Below are 12651 nucleotides of genomic sequence, written 5' to 3' on the forward strand. Positions count from 1 at the left end.
CAATATCAAATGTAATGTTGATATTATTAAAAAAGGATTTGAAAGTAGTGGACAAATGCACTCATCATGTTTTCTCTTGTCAATATTAAGTTTCAGCAGGTAGTACACATAAAACCAGATAAGGGCAGGAACAAAGGCAAAGATCAAAAAGGACCTCAGCCACTATATGGGCACTGGATGACTCCAGCTCCACTATGAGGGTGGAGGGACCTTCCACCTGCAGGGAGAGTGAGCCAGGAAAGTTACTCATTCGTAATCTAAAAAACTGCTAGCAGAGGCTGCTAATGGACTGGTACTAGGAGGAGTCGAAAGATAGTGGCCCCTGCTGGCCCAGAAGAGGACAGATAGGTGTTGTCTCAACAGCAGACCCCGCCATCTTTTGGGCAGGGGGTCACCAACTCTATCAGCCCAGAGACCATTGCACAAACGGGGCCTCCAGCAGTACCCCTACTACACATTCTCTGCCTCCAACTGCATCCCCAAAAGAGCAGTGGTCTAGGATCACATTCTTTTCTTTTTTTTTTCTTTTTTTTTGTCCTCATTTGCCTGCCCCACAAACTCTGTGAAATACGCCACTCCCCTTAGATGTCGTCTGAAAAACTAGATGCTGTTCCATGCCAAACCCAGACGACAGAATCAGAATCAGAATCAGAATCAGAAACAGCTTTATTCGATTTTTAAGTTTCAAAACCATAAAAGCATATATACATCAGATTTCATACATAAAATACAAATTTTCAGAGTTAAAAATAGCAGCATGATAAAGATGAGCTAATTCATAGAAATCCTGAATCTAATAACAGTTTTTAAAAAAGTAGAGACCGAAAAGATAAGAAATTCATCATCTAACATTTGTAGTCTGACCAGAGCCGCTCTACATTGTCTCAGCCCTAACTTTTTCAAGACTGGTCGTAAAATACTTTTTCTAGGTTCCGAGTAAAATTTACAAAAGAGAATACAATGAAGGGAAGTTTGGACAGAAATATGGTCGCAGGGACATGGAGTAAGTTCCTTGAGCCAGCAATTCTTCTCGGGGAATGTAACCATTCTATGGAAGATATCAGCCCTAAAACGGGATAGCAGCATACGGGTATAGCAGCTGGGAACTACTTTCAAATATGGTTGTATGCCCTGGTGAGTGATGAGTAGCTGATTGGCCATGACAGAGCTCTTGTGTTTCTCCAACATCCAGCGTGCCTCTGAAAGGAAGTGCAAACAAATTTGCTTGAATTTCCTTCTAGAGAAATTCGTCATGCCTGCTGGAGAGTTAAAGAACTCCGGATGGCCTAGCTCGATAAAAAATTTCCTAACATAGTTAAGCCAGGGAATTTTCAATGCTCCATGTAAGACTAGGCAGTCCTTTATTATTTCCCTGTTTAGGGCTGTCTCAGTTCCAGACCAGACTTTATGCCACAGCAAGATGGGCTCCAGTTTAATAAGGTCAGCAATGTAGGGCACACCCAGCTCTTGATGACAGGCATAAGCAGAAGTTGACCCTGGGACAGCCAGTAAGTATCGCAGGAAAAAGTTTTGACAGGTCTGGATTTGGGTGCTTGAGGTGTTAACAATCCCCCAAATTCCTGCACCATATATTGCAGTAGATACACACTTAGCTCTATAAATATCGAGCAAGACTGGTACCGGGCGGCCTCCGACCTTATTTGAAAAATGTTTGACCGCCCCAATTGTTCGTGAGAAGGCTAGCTTACGGGAATCACCTGCCGCAATCCAAGTTCCCTTACTGTCAAAAGTGATACCTAAGTACGAAAAAGTATTAACAGTCATGATTTTTGTGTTAGATAAAAATGTATTACAGCTAAGGCTCTTCTTTTTTGTGCAACACATATTAAATGTTTTGGTTATGTTGATCTTTAGGCCTCTACTACCCATATATTCGGAGAAGCTAGTGGTCGATCTCTGGAGACCTATTTGGGTCCGGGACATAATTACCGCATCGTCTGCATATAAGAGAATGGGGATAAAGGAGTTGCCAATTTTTGGGTAATCCTGTTTGTCTGCCAGGAGGTGAGACGCGACCGAGTTAATATATAAGTTGAATAAAAAAGGTGCTAAAATACAGCCTTGTCTCACGCCCTTTTCTATGGAGAATTTGGATGTACAATCCCCCTTTTCCCCATAACGAACCCTCGCGCCCGCCTCCCGATATAGTTCTCTGATGAAAATGAGGAGGTTTGAGTCCACTCCCATTTCCTGCATAGTTAGCCAGAGTTTGTTATGGTTGATGCAGTCAAAGGCCGAACTCAAATCTACAAATGTAAGAAATAAGTTCTCTTGTTTTGCTTCGACGTACTTGGCTACAAGGAGTGCTAAGTTCAGGCCTTGCTCAATTGTGCCTAGACCTTCCCTAAAGCCATATTGGAATTGGGAGAGAGTGCCTGTGTCGTTCACCCATACTTGTAATTTGTCCAGTATGACTCTCCCCGCTATCTTCATAAGTGAATCAAGTAAAGAGATCGGTCTATAGCATTTAGGTGAACTGCGATCTCCTTTCTTGAAGATAGGCACTACAATGGCTTCCTGCCAGGTCTTTGGGAACCCCGTTTTGTTAAAGCTATTAAGAACGTTGGTTAGCAGGGGGGCCCATAACTTACTGTAAGCCTTAAAGACATCTACGGGAACACCATCCGGCCCCGGGGCCTTACCTGCTGGGCTCTTATTGATGGCTATCATAACTTCCTCCATAGTGAAGTCGATATTTATTGGGTGGAATACTGTGTCCTCATTGCCTGAATTAAAATCCCCTTCTGACTCGACCTGAGAGTCCTTAGTGTAGAGTTCTCGGAAGAAGGACAGCCAGCCTTCTTCCGAGATTGCTATTACAATAGTGTCTGTGGAATCTTTGGAGAAGAATGGAGCATTCACCGCTTTCCAAAATGCAGTATTATTTTTGGAAATACAGGTTTCACGGAGGGTACTCCAAGCTTCCTGTTTGATTTGCTTTTTCCTTTTTTTTACTGCCAGTTGGTACGCAGATCTGGCTGATCTAACTTCAGCCATTACCCTAGGCTCCCTTTTTAATTGTTCCATTAAGTGAGCGTGGGTCTTGCTACACTCTCTATCAAACCATCTCTTAATTTTTTTTGCCCCAGAATGCTGTGGTCTCGTGAGTAGCTTTTTAATTTCCTCCGAGATGGCAAGGAAGGCATTATTGACTTTGGGAGGGTCAATGAGCTCTGCAAGACAGATATTAAATTCCTCTTCCTTTGAGCCAATTAGTTTGCCTAGGAAGACCGCTGGTTCCACTTTGTCCCATTTAAGGGTATAGCCATTCTTTTTCACGAGTTCAAGATTGAAGTCGTACAGGGTCTGGGTCTTAGTAACCATGTTCTGTTTACCCAGCATTATACCAAGGGACATGCTAAGTGGTAGGTGGTCGCTCATTGCTATCTCACATGTTTCAAACGCAAGAATATGGTGAGAGTAGCGTTTGGAGATTAACATAAAGTCAATTGTTGATTTACAACCCCGTCCAATAAATGTGGGGTTAAAAGAGACTGGTGGGGAGCATAGTTCGTTCACAAAACCCAGGTCCAGGGAGAAAAGAATCTCATTAAGGTGTTTGCCCAGGGATGTATGTGAAAAGTGTGTCACGGTGATTTCATCCATCTCTCCCAGTCCACATAGGTTGTGATCGCTCAATGGGCATAAGGAGCAATTAAAATCGCCCATCCAGATCACACAGCTATCAGTGCGTTCTTTTTCATCTATATTTTTAAGGCTCTCAAGTAGTTCTTTATAGGTCGAGGCCCAAGCATCTTTCGGAATATTGTTATAGAGATTAATCAGGTTAATATGTTCGTTACCTCCCAATGTGATATGCAGGATCTGGTAAAAGGTGGAATTAGAGAAAAAGGAGATCTTAGTTTCCTTAAGACAGTTTGAGACATAAGTACAAAGGCCACCTTTATTTCTCCCTCTCAGAGTGAGTACCGCTGGTGTATGGTAAGTGCGGTAGCCATTCATATGAATAGGCTCAACCGTCCAACATTCCTGAAGGCAGACAATCGAAAACTGTTTAATAAAGGAAGCGCAGTTTATGTCGGCTAACCTGGAGTTCAGCCCTGCAACATTCCAGGATAAAAGTCCGACTGAATGGCGTGTATCACCCACTGGAGATAAAGTCACTATGGGTGTTGCACCAGGAGCACCACGTTTGGTGGATTCGCTACTTGACAGTGAAAGATGGTCAGTTTTCTCGTTATCCTCCGTGTTAATGAGGGAGGATCCTACGTTATTCTTTGAGGAAATTGGCGGTTTTGCGGGCCAGCATTTAGTCACAGGGGTTGATTTATCACCCACTGTGGCTTCCCCCACAAGATCAACAACATTAAAATTTAGGGGTAGTCAATCAACCATGTCCAAACAGCTATACTTATTGGACAGTGGGAAGGCTTCCAACCAGCCTTGTCTATGTATAGGCAGCATGCCTCTTGCCTGGTTTATATGTGTGTTTGCTCTCCCTACTAATTCCCACTGGTTATTTACTAGGTAATGAGGATAAAAGTAATCGAGAGGTAAAGGGGTGATATTTGTGTTGGGGTCAAAGGATTGTGCGTGCTGAATATATTTTACAGCCTGAGTGTCCCTAAAATTAACAATTATGCAGTCCCCCGGTATGTCTTTACTCCTTCTACCCACCCAGCTAACTCTCCGAACAAACAAGATTTTAGTGTGAATGTTAGGAGGGAGGGGTCGGTTGAAATTAAGCCAATGGATAATCTTGTTTCTGAGTTCCAGATAAGACTCGTTGGTTTTTCCCTGCAAGGCAGGTACTCCCGCCAGTATAATGACGTATGGTGATGATTCTGGGGGAAGGTCTAAGGTGGGTAATTTAGGAACAGCATCTTGGACGGGAGCAGGTCTATTTGCTACCTCGTGACTATCTTGTGGAGTAGGATTGTTGGATTTGTTATTAACTTCCGATGGGTTCTGCTGGGGTTTTACTCCTACATGAAGATTTTGGGGGCCACTTCTGGACGTGGTTTTTTCAGTGCAGGCTGTATTTGGACAATTGTCCCCTGTAAGATCCAGGTGCTTGTCAATTAAAGGCAAGGCCATAAGAGAAGGGGTTTTCTCTTTCGAGTGACTGGCAGATTTGACGGGAAGAGGGTGTTCTTGGAGCTCTCTGAGGAAGTCTGTCCTCCACGATTTGTTAATTTCTAGACTAGCAGAGGTAGTCTTTTCTAATTTCTGTAGACGCTCCTCAATTTTGGAGAGTCTGTCCAGAATTAGGCGGGTTGAATTTTCAAACACCTCTATTATTTTAGCCTGGAACCCGACATCTAGTTGCCTGGACTTATCTGAGGTAACTTCAATCAGAGGGTGTTCAGCAGCGCCCAGGGTAAATTTAGAGACAGATGTTTTATTTTTATTTTTTGACCCTCTTGTTTGTCTCCCCCCTTTTGTTTGCGGAGCAACCTTGGTTTTCGGTTTTGCTCCTAGATTTGAGGGAGGGGAGGAAGAAAGTGAGGTGGCCTCATTTATAACATGTAGTTGTGCGCGGGTAGAAACACCTTCAATTTGATTTTTAGCGGCCGGTGCCGTAGTAGTCATAGGTGTAGTTATCCTATTAGAATCGCCGCGCCTATTACTGTTACTGCCAACAGTTAATTCCATACTGAGGTCGGCACTATCATTATCACTGGACAAACATTCAGTTAGTATGGGGTTAGTAGTAGTTACCCCTGGTGTGACTGATGAGGCAATTTTCCCTAGAGATGAACGTTTGGTTGTAAAAGGGTCAAGCGATAGACGACGCTCAGTAAGGTCTATCTCTCGCTCTAGGATGGTTGCAGCTCTGACAATGAAGTTGTCCAGGGTCCCTGCCATAGATGTGCTAGCGGTGGGAATTTTATTTTTGGACATTATTCCCGCCTGAGAGGATGAGGGGGACTCAATCTCGTACACTTACTGGAATATTAGGGGGGGTGGCCCAGCCCAGTGTCTCCAGTCTCGAACGGCCTCAAACGGCCCTGTCTTTGCCCAGTCTTAGCCCGGGCTGCGTCCCGCGCTGCGGGAGTAGAATGTTATTATCAAGCCTCAGGAGGGCGGGTGGGGGGCGGGGCAGCAGGGAGAGCGGACCGGAAGCTCGTTGACGGTCTGGCAGGGACTTCTGGGCAATGAAGTCCCCGCACGCTCGCAGCCCCGCTGCAGCCACACACCAACCGCTGGTTTCCCCCTCCGGACTCCTCCCAGTCGTTGTCTGTGAACCGCTCCTCAAAAACGGGCGAAGGGGCACCCGCGAAGCGGGTGCGCCGAGTAGTTGATGGGCGACAGGTAAGCTCCTCCGTGAGAATCCCTTTGTGCAAAAGCAGCAAGATGACCCACTTGATTCGTGGCAATGAGGTGTTTTTAAGCCTCAGGAGGGCGGGTGGGGGGCGGGGCAGCAGGGAGAGCGGACCGGAAGCTCGTTGACGGTCTGGCAGGGACTTCTGGGCAATGAAGTCCCCGCACGCTCGCAGCCCCGCTGCAGCCACACACCAACCGCTGGTTTCCCCCTCCGGACTCCTCCCAGTCGTTGTCTGTGAACCGCTCCTCAAAAACGGGCGAAGGGGCACCCGCGAAGCGGGTGCGCCGAGTAGTTGATGGGCGACAGGTAAGCTCCTCCGTGAGAATCCCTTTGTGCAAAAGCAGCAAGATGACCCACTTGATTCGTGGCAATGAGGTGTTTTTAAGCCTCAGGAGGGCGGGTGGGGGGCGGGGCAGCAGGGAGAGCGGACCGGAAGCTCGTTGACGGTCTGGCAGGGACTTCTGGGCAATGAAGTCCCCGCACGCTCGCAGCCCCGCTGCAGCCACACACCAACCGCTGGTTTCCCCCTCCGGACTCCTCCCAGTCGTTGTCTGTGAACCGCTCCTCAAAAACGGGCGAAGGGGCACCCGCGAAGCGGGTGCGCCGAGTAGTTGATGGGCGACAGGTAAGCTCCTCCGTGAGAATCCCTTTGTGCAAAAGCAGCAAGATGACCCACTTGATTCGTGGCAATGAGGTGTTTTTAAGCCTCAGGAGGGCGGGTGGGGGGCGGGGCAGCAGGGAGAGCGGACCGGAAGCTCGTTGACGGTCTGGCAGGGACTTCTGGGCAATGAAGTCCCCGCACGCTCGCAGCCCCGCTGCAGCCACACACCAACCGCTGGTTTCCCCCTCCGGACTCCTCCCAGTCGTTGTCTGTGAACCGCTCCTCAAAAACGGGCGAAGGGGCACCCGCGAAGCGGGTGCGCCGAGTAGTTGATGGGCGACAGGTAAGCTCCTCCGTGAGAATCCCTTTGTGCAAAAGCAGCAAGATGACCCACTTGATTCGTGGCAATGAGGTGTTTTTAAGCCTCAGGAGGGCGGGTGGGGGGCGGGGCAGCAGGGAGAGCGGACCGGAAGCTCGTTGACGGTCTGGCAGGGACTTCTGGGCAATGAAGTCCCCGCACGCTCGCAGCCCCGCTGCAGCCACACACCAACCGCTGGTTTCCCCCTCCGGACTCCTCCCACTCGTTGTCTGTGAACCGCTCCTCAAAAACGGGCGAAGGGGCACCCGCGAAGCGGGTGCGCCGAGTAGTTGATGGGCGACAGGTGAGCTCCTCCGTGAGAATCCCTTTGTGCAAAAGCAGCAAGATGACCCACTTGATTCGTGGCAATGAGGTGTTTTTAAGCCTCAGGAGGGCGGGTGGGGGGCGGGGCAGCAGGGAGAGCGGACCGGAAGCTCGTTGACGGTCTGGCAGGGACTTCTGGGCAATGAAGTCCCCGCACGCTCGCAGCCCCGCTGCAGCCACACACCAACCGCTGGTTTCCCCCTCCGGACTCCTCCCAGTCGTTGTCTGTGAACCGCTCCTCAAAAACGGGCGAAGGGGCACCCGCGAAGCGGGTGCGCCGAGTAGTTGATGGGCGACAGGTAAGCTCCTCCGTGAGAATCCCTTTGTGCAAAAGCAGCAAGATGAACCCAGACGACATACAAGGATAGACCGGGGGGAGACAATCATGAAAGTAATGTTGTGGGAGGAAAGGGAAAAATATGCGAGAGCTCACAGCCCCTCGGTACTCCAACTTGGAATTGGAAAGCCTTACGAAGAGACCACCAAGACACCTGGAGTATGATGGCATAATCTTCGGACCCGGGAAAAAAAAACAAAAAAAAAACAAAGGAGGCTCAACGGAGCCGATTCCACTGGACCAACAAGTTCCAAAAGGAGAGATTACGTTTCTGACACCTTCTGGCCATGTCCACCTTTGAAATGTCACATAAAGACTCCAGCCAACCTGCGTGTGATGGTGCCTTCTGGTCTACCCAGAATTTACAGATCTGGCGTCTGGCCAGCAGAATTGCATAAAACAAAAAACTCTTTCCTTGGCCTGTAATATCGTCGTCCACCCCAAATATGATTAGCGACAAAGTAATAGGAGTAGACTTCTTGAGGATAGAGTCCAGAGTGATCTTAACTTCCTCCCAAAAAGTGCTGATAAATGGGCATTCCATGAACATGTGCACATCAGAGGCTGCAAGAAGATTACACTTGTTGCATGATTTTCCGGGCTGATATTTAGATAGCTTTTGAGGGGATAGGTAAGCTCGATGAAGGGTATACAGGTGATTCCGCCTCAACCAAGCCGGCTTAACCAGTTTATACAGGAGAGTGAAAGATCTTATCCATAAGTCCTCACACTGCATCCCCATGAGCCCTCCCCACAGTATATCGGGTAGAGTGAAATCCCCGTCCACCTCCTCCAAGATTGCCCAGTACCAGAAGGCTACCTCTTTCCCCTGTACTTGTCTCTCTACCAACTGTTCTTCGAGGAGGCAACTCCTCCCCAGGTGTATCTTTTTCCTGATCAGGTCCCGGGACCAGCTGACCAACTGGATGTATTTAAATCTAGATATTGTTGGGCCAACTTTCTCGTGTAACTCCTCCCAACCCACCAATGCCCCCTCGACTAACAGCTGACCCCACCTTACTATCCCTGCCCCTCTAATAGGTGTTGCAAGACTATCCTTCAGACACGGAGGAAGCCCCGGCGAGTCCCAGATTGGGGCAAACCAAGAGTAATAAGGCAACCCCACCCTATCTCTGATCGCTTTCCACACATTGGCCAGGGATAGTAGGATCTTTAACCTTACCTTTTTGAAGAATTTCCGGTCTCCAAATTTAAAAAATCAGCCCCGTTCAGCATGGCCTTAAACATTTTACCAATCGATGTACTTGATGGGGTCTTCAGCAACATCCTGGAGTACAATAACTGAAATGCCCAGGCATAGTGTTGTAAGTCTGGGAGTGTGAGCCCCCCCTTCTCCCTCCTTCTTCTCAGTTTTTTCCAGGCTAGTCTGGTGGCTTTATAATTCCAAACAAAAGAATTTATATCTTGTTGACACTTATGAATTTGTTTCTGACCGAAAGCTAGAGGGATGCTATTAAAGATAAACGTGTACTTGGGAAGGATGGACATTTTTACTAGACTGACTCTTCCCAGAATTGTCAATGGAAGAAAGGCCCAGGTTTTTAGTAATGCCCGACAATCTCGTGAAACCTGTTCCAAATTAGTGGACGCGATTTTATCTAAATCCTGGGTGATCCTGATTCCCAGGTAGCGCATGGATGAAGTAACGGCCATCTTTGGGTTTTGGATGTTCCAGGTCATTACCTCGGTCTTTCCTTCATTGATTTCATGTCCCGAAATCTGCCCGAATTCCCTCGCTCTCTTAATAATAACGGGGAGGGCCTGCACAGGGTCCGATGTATACACTATTATGTCATCCGCATAGAGTCCTATCCGCTTAACCCAGCCTCCAAACTCAAAAGAGGGAATGTTGTTATCATCTTTCAAAATTTGGGCTAGAGGTTCTATATACATATTAAATAGGAGAGGGGAAAGTGGACAACCCTGTCTGGTACCCCTCGTGATTTTAAACTGTTCGGTGTGAACTCCGTTGACCAGAAGTCTGGCCCTTGGGTCGTTGTAGAGAAGCGAGATGGCACAACGGAAGTTATCGCCTAAGTTAAATCTCCTCAGCACCGCGGCCAGGTAGGGCCAATTGACCCTGTCAAAGGCTTTAGTGGCATCCAGGGTGAAGGTGGCCAATGGGAGACAGAATGAGGTGGCTATATCTATTGCTCCGACCAGGTCATGGGTAAGATCCGCTAGCTGTCGCCCTCTTATAAATTTCCCTTCTGGTCCTGATGGATTATTGAACCAATCTCACTCCCCAACCTTCCCGCAAGAATGGCCGCAAAGATCTTATAATCATTATTTAGGAGTGAGATTGGTCTGTAGGACCCGCAATTGGCCGGGTCCTTGCCAGGTTTAGGGATCAACACAATCGTAGGCTCATTCCATGAGTCTGGCGGGACCATACCATCTAAGAATATAGCATTAAAAAGGGCAGCCAAAGATGGAACTATGGCTGAACCCAAAGCACTATACACCTCCCCTGGAATGCCATTCGGGCCTGCGGCTTTCGCTCGCTTCAGTTGTTTGATGGTGTTACTAACTTCGGCCTCAGTTATAATGGTCTCCAAGCGATCGCGCTGGTCTGAAGAAAAGGTAGGGAGGTGGGCCCGGTCTAACCATACCTCTCTAGCCTCCCTGGCCAGTTGGTCATCGACAATATCCTCCTTATAGATGTTTTGAAAGAACTCATGAAAGGCGTTCCCTATTTCTATAGTGGTGGATCTGACCCTGGCTTCCCCTGCCATTTTTATTTCCTTGATAAATTTCTTGGCCTGGTCTGTTTTTATTTTCCACGCCAAGATTTTACCAGCCGCCTCTCCATATTCAAAATGTGAAAGCTTGGATGCCTCCCATCTCTTGGCCACCCTGTCCTGAAGTAGGTCTTCAAGCTTTACCTTCAGAGCTACACGCTTTACCTGGTCTCCGCGGAGAGTGACCCAAATTTCAACTCAAACTGCCTGAGTTCCTGCTCTATGTTGGAGACTGCTTTTCTATAAACCTTACACCTATGAGAAGCTCTGTTTGTTATACGGCCTCTTAGGAAAGCTTTCAGTGTTTCCCATACAGTAGCTATTGAAGCTGAGTTTATATTGATGTCCAAAAATATGCATACCTCTGCAACAAGAAAGCAGATTTCATCCTCCTCAAGCAGAATCGTCCGGTCGAAGGACCAAGAACTTTGCCTTCTCTGTTGATGATGTGACAGGGTGAAAGCAATAGCAGAATGGTCAGAGAGGTGAGAGGGGATGTATGTTATATCCTTCAAGTCATCCTTCAACTTATAACTAAAGAAGGCGTAGTCAATTCTTGACTTGTGTTTATACTTGTGGTTATGAAAAGATAGCCCTGGGATGTTACCCGCTCTCTGCCTCCATTCATCCACCAACTCCAGATTCGACAAAATAGATATAAGAGTTTGCCTGGATTTAGAGGGAGTTATTGCTCTTGAGTTAACAGATTTGTCCAATTTGGGATTTAGGACAATATTGAAATCTCCCACCTAGACAATAGGGTCCTGGCGTGAAATCAGGCAATTCTGGATTTTATTCAGAAATGATGGGTCATCTTGATTCGGGCCGTAGTAACCCACTAGGGTATAAACTACCCCTTCTAACTGCACTTTTGCCAGTAGCCATCTACCACTAAGATCTTCTTTCTGTTCCATGATTTGGACACAGATCTGCTTTTTAAATAATATAAGAATCCCCCGTATATTAGCATTGTGGTCCGTGCATATGAATTTGTCCACCCACTTCAGGTTTTTCAACATATCTTTGACCTCGTGTTTTAATAGGTGGATCTCTTGGATGACTATTACCTGCGCTGGAGAGTCTTTTAAATATTGTAGGATTCGGGGGGAGGAGCCTAGCGCGCAACCAAGATGGCCGCATAGGCTTAAGGCTCTCGAGGGCCTCCGCAACCTCCCACGTCTATCCTGATTAAATCCTGGTAAATTTGACGGGCTTTTGCTGATGCATTCGTGCTGAGGTGCCACCCGTTTTCCGAATTCTGATCGGACGCCGGGAACCCGAATGGTTGCCCTCCGAAGTTTGCGGCCTGCTGGTGCCTAGGTCCCGGTCTCGAGTTGGTGAGGTGCCCGGGTACGAAGTGAACAACAGCGGCATGCAGGGCTTGATCTGCCCCGTACCCCGCACTTTCACTTTCGTTTTCAAGTCTGCTGTTTGAGATCGGCTGAGGGACCCTGGTGTTTCAGAGGAGCGCGGACAACGGAGTGTCTGGCCCGATCTTCGGACTATCCACGGACGTCCTGCCTGCGATCGCAGTGACCGCTTAACTTAGCCAACGGGTCCCTGTCCCTGGCGGGTGCCAACCTTGGTGGCCTCTGGACGATGGCGGCGAGACTCGAAGGGGACAAGTCGAAATCTAAGTCAACCCGGAGGGGATCCTATGCTCAGGCCAACAACATGGACCGTTACGCGCAGCTGAAGGGATCCCCCGCTGGCCTGCATAAATCGCCTGAGCGGTCTAAAGAGCTGGCGGGCCCGGCGTCGGAGTTTACCCTGCAGGACGTTATGGGCGCCATTGAGGAGATGAAGGCTGCTGTGGGTCAGCGTTTTGATACCCTGGCACATAAGTTGGACGCGGTACTGATCGATGTGAATTTGGTCAGGGCAGATCTGTCCAAAACCAACGAGCGGGTCGACTCCTTGTCACAAGCGGCGTCGAGCCTAACTGTGGACGTGGCCGCC

The sequence above is a fragment of the Triturus cristatus genome, chromosome 11 (genome assembly GCF_964204655.1).
Source record: "Triturus cristatus chromosome 11, aTriCri1.1, whole genome shotgun sequence".
Classification (NCBI taxonomy): domain Eukaryota; kingdom Metazoa; phylum Chordata; class Amphibia; order Caudata; family Salamandridae; genus Triturus; species Triturus cristatus.